We start from the raw sequence: 9441 nt of genomic DNA, 5'->3' as shown, positions 1-9441 counted from the left end.
ATGGCAAAACCATGTGGCATGGGGTCGAAAAAAAGAATTGCAACATGTACAGGTCCTAAAGAAAAAAATGATGTCAAACACTACCTAGTGCATCTCCTTAGACCCAGATTCATCTCTTACTAGTATTTGTTGTGTCAGTAGCATCGTTGTGGCATCAGTAGCCTCTGAAACATTAGAAACCTGTCCATTCGACTGAGACCCCACTGGTCCCATACACAATTACTTGAAATATTGTTTTCTGTGTTCTGATTCTGTAAATAAATCAAGAAACAAACATTCTGAGCCAGAGCTAAAGGTAGTTTTGCAAGTGATGCAACATTGGGCTTAAAGGGTTTGCAAACCTGAGACATAGGGTTGCATTCATATAGTTACAGAAACGTCTAAGAGATTGTTTCTCTTCCAAATTCTACAGATATGGACAACCAAAGACTTCAATAGCTACTTGGATGTTCCTTCTACACATCAAAAGAACAGGCAAACAAAAAGGTGTGGTTTATGAGGTCAAAATACTGCAGTTGACAACCATTCATTTAGTTATAAAAGAGTAAGATAGGAGGTTATCCTCCAAGTTCAGCCAGAAAGGACAACTAAATAAAGCAGGTTAGATGTTCTTCGTACATACTAAAAACACAAAATAGTTGATCCTTTCAAAAATATATGTTCAAATTTGCTATTTTAGACAAAATGACTTCATTTCAGATTCATATATAATTTGACATTTTACATCACATGTTAATGTTTTGGATTCATTTTGATGTGATTTTTATAGATTTTCACAGTTTTCTTAACGTAAAGTTTTCATACATCGAAGCCCAATGTGGCTTTTTGCAAAGTTTCCAGAAAATTGTTCTATAAACTTGAAAAGCAAAAATTGGATTATTTTCATGTCGGGGGCCTATTACAAGTATTTCTGAAGGGGAATAACATGCTTTCCTCATTTGGTTCTATGCTTGTGTCTCACAGGGGAAGGATGCTTCCATTGAGGGGCACATCAAAATGAATCCAGTACTGTAGATTCCAGTACAATAGAATAGAATAGATTGTGATGATACGCGTATTATTCTCCTCTGTGTATAGACCCCGCAGGAGGTTTTAGGAGAAGTTGGAGTTAGAGCCCTCTAATCAGGACTGGGAACCACTCCAACTCTATCTGAGTACAAGATGATGTACCAAGGGAGAGATAGAAAGAACAAGAGGGAGGAAGAAAGAGCGATGGAGCAAGAAAGTGAAGGGGATAGAGAGACAAAGAGTTGGAGAGAGAAAGGGAGAGATAGAAAGTAAGAGAGAGAGGTAATCAGAGAAAAGCAGAGAGAGGTCCAATCCTGCCTGATTAGGAGAAGAATGTTGTTTGAAGACCGTCAGTACCTGGTTATGAACCAGTTCCATCCAGAGACACAAAGCAGGGCTACTCCTCCAGAGGGATTGTGCATATCAGGGATTAAACCCCTGACAAAGGAGAGAACCAATCAGACTGTCGTCATTATCTCTCTCTCTCTCTCTCTCTCTCTCTCTCTCTCTCTCTCTCTCTCTCTCTCTCTCTCTCTCTCTCTCTCTCTCTCTCTCTCTCTCTCCTGAAATAATGCATGACAGATGTATGTCAACCTCTTTCTTCTCCCTCTCTCTGTCTGTCTCTCTTATGGCAGGGCCTCTAAAACATGCCAATGTAACTTATGTTTCTCCTTCTCTGTCCCCCTACGTGTCTCTCTCTCTCTCAGCTTCTCTCCCTCTGTTCCCATCTGGACCCAATGTGTTGGTCTACTCTATGCCATCAACAATCAAAAAAAGCAAAACACTACATTGAGGAGACGGGGATCAAGGTTTTGTCTGTAAATCCCTCTGGTTTTATGGCCTGAATTACAAGTACATGTGAAGTGCATGTTTATTTGAACTAGCTGGGTTGGATAGATTGGATACTGGCTGCTTTCACCCGTAGGCTACTCCCCAACCCAATAATGTGGAGCTACAGTACGACTGAGAGGGCCTGCTGCTCCATTTCTATCCATTGGAGGGCAGTACCTACAAGCTTGTTCTGTATGTGTCAATGGCTGTATATGTAAGCAATAAGACCCGAGGCGGTGTGGTGTATGACCAACATACCACGGCTAAGGGTTGTTCTTATGCACGACACAACGCGGAGTGCCTGGACACAGCCCTTAGCCGTGGTATATTGGCCATATACCACAAACCCCCGAGGTGCCGTATTGCTTAAATATACAGCCATTGACACATACAGAACAAGCTTGTAGGTACTGCCCTCCGATGGATAGAAATGGAGCAACAGTAAAAGCAGTAAATAATACATGTTTTGTCAAACCCTTGGTATACGGTCCGATATACCACAGCTGTCAGCCAATCAGCATTCAGGGCTCGAACCACCCAGTTTATAACAGTGCATATCATACTCAGCGTAGTCCTCTGTCGCTCAGTTGATAGAGCATGGCGTTGGCGCCATTCTACTCACGTTAGGCTGTCAACCATGTCCAATCACCATCTCCATGTCCATGTTCAAAAAGCCAATCAATGTATAGCTTCTCATTCTTTGGGAGAAGGACACAGCCTATAGCGTCGCACACCTATGGAGGGGTGCAAAAGATGGAGGAGTTATAGGCTGACATAGCCAACCCCCTGGGGAAAAAGAGCGGCATCCAGAGAGTGCACGATTGAGACAGAACTGTAGCTAGCCAACCTTCTGAAACATCAACTTTTCATACCACAAGGCAAGATTAAAAACATGAATGGTACTGCAATTGTGATATTGATCAGAGCCAACTTGTTTTCCAACAGTATAATTTATGTAGCAACTGCAGACTTGTGGCTATCAATAGCTGCTGCGAAGCTTAGATGCCTGGCAAGCTAACTAGCCTGCATGATAATGTTAACGGTGACGTTTCAGTGAAGTTACAGTACAGTTGCTCTAGCATAGGTAAGAGAACTCTCAAAGTTTTTGAGATCTAAAATATAATGCAATCTGCTAACATTACCAAGGTTAAGTTATTGCCCATTTTAGTAAATGCTATTCAGCTAGCTAATTTCGTTAACTATCGAGCTAACATTTACTATCTATCATTAGACAAGATTTTACATCACATGTTAATGATTTGGATTCATTTTGATGTGATTTTTATAGTTTTTCACAGTTTTCTTACCATAAAGGTTTCATACATTGAATTCAGAGGCTACATATCGGACAACTGTCATTCATATTCCATTCACCCAGTTCAATGTTACAGCAATAGGTTTAGGCTACTACATGATTCTCAAATTTTCCCAATTACCCATCGTGAGTTTGTTACAACCTAGCCTATGAATGAAAGTTTACAACGTAGGTGCACACAGGTCGAGATACATTTTTTAGGTGGCAGACAGTAACACATTCAATAGCGCCTTGCACACCTTTTCCTGCATCTAGCCGATCTAGTGTGTAATCATTAGTCTAACATTTGCAAACGAGAGTTTCCATTGGACAAATTCTGGTATGTTTACGAATACACCCCTGATCACACGTAAACACGGCTGACTTTCACAACAGCCACGTTGTATTCCTTCTTGCATATATACCCTCCCCTCCTCTCACCTTTTCCATTCGCTTGTGGACTTCAATGCACAACACATCAGCTGTATGTGACCAAGCCAAACCATATCAACACCACTATACCCATCTGTCATGACTATCCTGTAGGGATCCAAATAGGTCAGATCAGCTTTGCAATAAATAACTTCAGCCAGACCCCCTCTCACCCGCAGAGGGGGGAGAAGGGAGCTGGTGGGGGTTGACAGTTCACACTCTGTTGTAAATCAAGGATTAGAACATTCAGCTATCTCCTTCTCCAAATTCACACAGGAATATGCCTTTGTTTCACAGACATTTTCCCGCCAAAACTCTAACATGTTCTAAAGCAAATACTGGAACAATTTTCCTAACATAGAATGTGATTTTTTCTTGTTGTTGCATTAAAATGTTATAAAGAAAATACTGTAATTTGAAAAGTACAGTGGGGAGAACAAGTATGTGATAACCTGCAAAATCGGCAGTGTTTCCTACTTACAAAGCATGTAGAGGTCTGTAATTTTTATCATAGGTACACTTCAACTGTGAGAGACGGAATCTAAAACAAAAATCCAGAAAATCACATTGTATGATTTTTAAGTATTTAATTAGCATTTTATTGCATGACATAAGTATTTGATACATCAGAAAAGCAGAACTTAATATTTGGTATAGAAACCTTTGTTTGCAATTACAGAGATCATACGTTTCCTGTAGTACTTGCCCAGATTTGCACACACTGCAGCAGGGATTTTGGCCCACTCCTCCATACAGACCTTCTCCAGATCCTTCAGGTTTCGGGGCTGTCACTGGGCAATACAGACTTTCAGCTCCCTCCAAAGATTTTCTATTGGGTTCAGGTCTGGAGACTGGCTAGGCCACTCCAGGACCTTGAGATGCTTCTTACGGAGCCACTCCTTAGTTGCCCTGGCTGTGTGTTTTGGGTCGTTGTCATGCTGGAAGACGCAGTCACGACCCATCTTCAATGCTCTTACTGAGGGAAGGAGGTTGTTGGCCAAGATCTCGTGATACATGGCCCCATCCATCCTCCCCTCAATACGGTACAGTCATCCTTTGCAGAAAAGCATCCCCAAAGAATGATGTTTCTACCTCCATGCTTCACGGTTGGGATGGTGTTCTTGGGGTTGTACTCATCCTTCTTCTTCCTCCAAACACGGCGAGTGGAGTTTAGACCAAAAAGCTCTATTTTTGTCTCATCAGACCACATGACCTTCTCCCATTCCTCCTCTGGATCATCCAGATGGTCATTGGCAAACTTCAGACGGGCCTGGACATGCGCTGGCTTGAGCAGGGGGACCTTGCGTGCGCTGCAGGATTTTAATCCATGACGACGTAGTGTGTTACTAATGGTTTTCTTTGAGACTGTGGTCCCAGCTCTCTTCAGGTCGTTGACCAGGTCCTGCCGTGTAGTTCTGGGCTGATCCCTCACCTTTCTCATGATCATTGATGCCCTATGAGGTGAGATCTTGCATGGAGCCCCAGACCGAGGGTGATTGACTGTCATCTTGAACTTCTTCCATTTTCTAATAATTGCACCAACAGTTGTTGCCTTCTCACCAAGCTGCTTGCCTATTGTCCTGTAGCCCATCCCTGCCTTGTGCAGGTCTACAATTTTACCCTGATGTCCTTACACAGCTCTCTGGTCTTGGCCATTGTGGTGAGGTTGGAGTCTGTTTGATTGAGTGTGTGCACAGGTGTATTTTATACAGGTAATGAGTTCAAACAGGTGCAGTTAATACAGGTAATGAGTGGAGAACAGGAGGGCTTCTTAAAGAAAAACTAACAGGTCTGTGAGAGCCAGAATTCATACTGGTTGGTAGGTGATCAAATACTTATGTCATGCAATAAAATGCAAATGAATTACTTAAAAATCATACAATGTGATTTTCTGGATTTTTGTTTTAGATTCCATCTCTCACAGTTGAAGTGTACCTATGATAAAAATTACAGACCTTTACACGCTTTGTAAGTAGGAAAACCTGCAAAATCGGCAGTGTATCAAATACTTGTTCTCCCCACTGTATATACAATATATGTACAAAGTTTCCATCTTCTATGTTGTGTATGAAATATGAAAAAATATGAAAGTGCTTTTGTTAAGAGAGGGATGTGATCTTAGAAAATATTAGAGGAAATAGTTTTGTATCTAGGAAATAGTAAAGTATCTAAATAAGCGAATTTAAGTGGGACTATTGTATTACTCTCTTCAAACCATCATATTCTACTCCTCTCATCACCCCACTGGGATCCATTGGCAAGGCTGGCTAGCCTATATTCAAATAACCATCTTCCAGAACGAATGGAAGAACAACAATAGAAGACGGATGGGGACCCCTTTTGGACAATCAGAGTCTTACAAGCATGCAGCAAAAAGGCCCAACACACTTTCCAAGAAGGCCTAGTTCTGACAGAAAACCACGACGAACCAAGACATTTACACCGAAATACATCATTTGATTTCTTACTTCATACGGGTGGTGGTTCATGTGCAAAGTATATGATTACTGTGAGAGCAGTTTCTAAATGTACCAAAGCATTATGTCTCTGTCCCCCTCTCTCTCTCTCTCTCTCTCTCTCTCTCTCTCTCTCTCTCTCCCTTTTTTGTCTTTTGTAACAAGCCACCATGTTTTGTCAGTCCACTAGGGACCTGTTTCTAATGTATTAAGTGTGTATGTTTATCCTGTGTTACCATGTAGTTAGCTACTAATAAATAATTAAACCAATTTGTGTAGTTCTGAATCATACGTAAGACTGGGTTTTTTGCAGATGCAGGAGGTTTTGACTGTTCAGAATGATGATATGATACGAGGTTAAGATTAATGAGTTGACTGTTTATGGATGTAATAGGTTAAGACCTTAGGAGTTTAATTCGGGAGATGGTAACTCTTTAATGAACCACTCTCTTGGTGCCCCAAATCCTAATGAGTTAATTGTTACATGATTAATTTAATCAGGTAACAATTAAACATAGTTAGTTGATTAGATAAATAACAGTCATCAGATTAATGAAAGTAAAGTCACGACACTGCCTACATCATTGTCAAGATTTTAGCTAAAGTAACATCATAGTCAACATAGCTGATAGAACTAACGCACTAGTAAACCCCCTACAATCATTCAGTAAAGTTTGTCTACAGTTAGTAAGCAGTTTAGCCCTTACACCGGCGGGCCCTGGTGGCAATAAATGAGTCAAACCAAAAGCTTACCTTGACATGGAAGAGTTCCAGTGTTGTGTTGGATAGCCAGCTAGCTAACATAGCATCCCACTGTTTGAGCAGGGTGTTTGAGTTGGCTAAACTAGCTAGCTGCATGTCCTAGCTAAGTAAGTGAAATTGAAAGTGAAAAAAAATACTCTCTCTCTTGCTTCTCCTTCATTTTGGAATAAATTAATTTGTTAAAAACTGTTCAACTATTGTCTTTCTCTCTATTTGAGTCAACTACTCACCACATTTTATGAACTGCAATGCTAGCTAGCTGTAGTTTCTGCTTTCAGTAATAGATTCATTCTCTGATCCTTTGATTGGGTGGACAACATGTCAGTTAATTGCCGCAAGAGCTCTGATAGGTTGGAGGACATCCTCCGGAACTTGTCATAATTACTGTGTAAGTCTATGAATGGGGGTGAGAACAATGAGCCTCCTAGGCTTTGCAATGAAGTTAACGTACCCAGAAGAGGATGGAAGCCAGCAGTCCTCTGGGTACACCATGGTGCTACCCTACAGAGTGCTGTTGAGGCTACTGTAGACCTTCATTGCAAAACAGTGTGTTTTAATAAATTATTTGGTGACATGTGAATATATTTAGTATAGTTTGATCTAAAAATTATAACTTTAAAAATATATATTTTTTAAAATAAAATTCACTGAGGAGGATGGTCCTCCCCTTCCTCCTCTGAGGAGCATCCACTGATGTAAACAACTTACAGTACGCATATCCTTTGGTAACATTACAGTAGTATTCACTTTCAATGGGGGGAGCTTTCAGAGTTACCTGATTTTCTTCAGACTTTTTTTTAGCTAGGTTTGCTATGTATTGCTTATTGTTCTTGTGGTAGTGTAATACATTTGTCCTGTTGGTTTCAGATGTCTTAAAAAAGACCCATAAGGAAGTGGATGTCCCTCTTGGGGACATTTGCCACCACAGGGATTTGGCCAGCCAATGTGGGCAACAGGCCAGCCCCGAGGCAGAAGAGGTAGTATGACCTCAAATCAAATCAAATTTTATTGGTCACATACACATATTTAGCAGATGTTATTGCGGGTGTAGCAAAATGTTTGTGTTCCGAGCTCCAACAGTGCAGTAGTATCTAAAAATTCACAACAATACACAAATCTAAAAGTAAAAGAATGGAATTAAGAAATACAATGAGCAATGTCGGAGTGGCATTGACTAAAATACAATAGAAAACAATACAGTATATACATATGAGATGACTAAAGCAGTGTGTAAACATCATTAAAGTGACTAGTGTTCCATTATTAAAGTCACTGGTGATTCCATACCTATGTACATAGGGCAGCAGCCTCTAAGGTGCAGGGTTGAGTAACCGGGTGGTAGCCAGCTTGTGATGGCTACTTAACAGTCTGATGGCCTTGAGATAGAAGCTGTTTTTCAGTCTCTCGGTCCCAGCTATGATGCACCTGTACTGACCTTGCCTTCTGGATGATAGCGGGGTGATGGTTGATGTCCTTGATGATCTTTTTGGCCTTCCTGTGACATCGGGGGATGTAGGTGTCCTGGCTGGTCAATGAACAGCATTCTGATGTAGGTATTCTTCTTGTCCAGATGGGACAAGGCAGTGTGCAGTGTGATGGTGATTGCATTGTCTGTGGATCTATTGGGGTGGTAAGCAAATTGAAGTGGGTCTAGGGTATCAGGTAAGGTAGAGGTGATATGATCCTTAACTAGCCTCTCAAAGCACTTCATGATGACAGAATGGGCCAGCATCCCTGTGGAATGCTTTTGACACCTAGAGTCCATGCCCCAATGAATTTAGACTGTTCTCAGGGCAAAAGGAGGTGCAACTCAATTTTAGGAAGGTGTTCCTGTAATGTTTTGTACACTCTGTGTATGTGGCTCTCAGAAGAAATTGTCATTTTCCCCACTGGGCACACACTGGTTGAATCAACGTTGTTTCCATGTGGAACCAACGTGGGATAGACGTTGATTCAACCAGTGTGTGCCCAGTGGGGAAAATGACCATTTCTTCTGAGAACCACATACACAGAGTGTACAAAACATTAGGAACACCTTCCTAAAATTGAGTTGCACCGCCTTGAAGTGACGTCTGTGCCCAGTGGGATGTGATGAATTTATAATTATATCATGTAATATGCAGTCCACAAGAAACCTCAAAAGATATCTGATAATTGAAGATACTAACTCATAAAACGATGTAACGGGAGTATAGTAATAATAAGCCAACCTCATTAGAACAACACTTCTTCTATATGTCAAGATTATATTACCATAAACCTTCCATCAACTCAGGTGATCTTAAATAGGTGATTAGAAATATTATTTATTGGCCCGAGGTGGGATTCGAACTACCTTTTTAACATACTATTGTTCCCCAGTTTTGGTGCTTGCTATGCCAGGATAGTGGGTTTGAGTCCCGGGACCACTCATACCTCAAATTAATGCAAGCACATATTTTAAGTAAGTTGCTTTGGACAAAAGTGTCTGCATATATTATTTTGATTAAATGTTTTATTATATTACTGTGTGTAGGAAGAGATACCTGCTGGTGTCACTCCCCCATTCATTAAAAAAAGGTGATTTACTTTGTACAGAAACACACCATGTCGAAAGTAGAGACTAACAAACTTAAGTTAGAAATGGGGAAGGGATATTATAAATAAAGTAGGAATTAC

The sequence above is a fragment of the Oncorhynchus tshawytscha genome, unplaced genomic scaffold (genome assembly GCF_018296145.1).
Source record: "Oncorhynchus tshawytscha isolate Ot180627B unplaced genomic scaffold, Otsh_v2.0 Un_scaffold_1528_pilon_pilon, whole genome shotgun sequence".
Taxonomy (NCBI): Eukaryota; Metazoa; Chordata; class Actinopteri; order Salmoniformes; family Salmonidae; genus Oncorhynchus; species Oncorhynchus tshawytscha.
Note: the sequence above shows the minus strand (reverse complement) of the source record.